Here is an 826-nt window from a genome sequence, read left to right on the forward strand (position 1 = left end):
GAAATGCTGTGTTTCTTACCTGGGAGTAAGGCACATGAAACTCATTGGGATTTACTGCTGTGTAGAGCCATGTAGGATATGTGCTGCTGATTGCAGGATTATGTACCCAGTATATTGCTTCCAACTGAATTAACTTTAGGTGGATTACATGCCTAGAGAAATCTACTCTGATGCACAGGAGCCTGTTCCTGGATTGGAGTGAAAATATATGGGCTAAAAGAATCCCCATGATGACTTCTCTTGGTGTCCACAAAATTTCTGCCCGCTCCCCACCCACTTTGGCCTCCTTTCAGAAGAGAGCAACCACAGCCTTAAACAAGTACATAGAGGCGAGACGGGACCATGAAAATGACACTGCTCTTTCCTCCTCTCCTGTTCAATTGTTCAACTTTTCCAGACTAAGATCAAGACCAGCGCTGCTAATCTCAGTCTTGAAAAAAATCCAGAGAAGTGAGAGAAAGGTCGTTTCTAACTTCCTGCGTCAACTTTATGGACTTTGGCACCCTGGGCTGCAAAGTAGAAAAAGCACCCTCCCTGTACACAGTGCATGTTTAAAAACACAGAAAAGGGTCAGTTTGAGGAACAGATCTGATACAGTGGGGCAGAAGGCGAGTGAAAAAACCCAATGGTGAGAGGGGAATAGAGTGGCTGATGGTTCCTGGAAAGTGCTACTTCTGTCAGCCAGCACAGAGAGGAGGAAGCTAGCTTTCTTTGTGTCTAAAAATGCACCTACAATCTAAGCATTTACAGTAATGTTTCACTTTTTTGCTAAGCACAAGGGAAGAAAATACACCATCTTCAGTACCTGTATGCAGAAACAAACGGC

This window comes from Podarcis bocagei (assembly GCF_964188305.1).
Source record: "Podarcis bocagei genome assembly, chromosome: Z".
Taxonomy (NCBI): domain Eukaryota; kingdom Metazoa; phylum Chordata; class Lepidosauria; order Squamata; family Lacertidae; genus Podarcis; species Podarcis bocagei.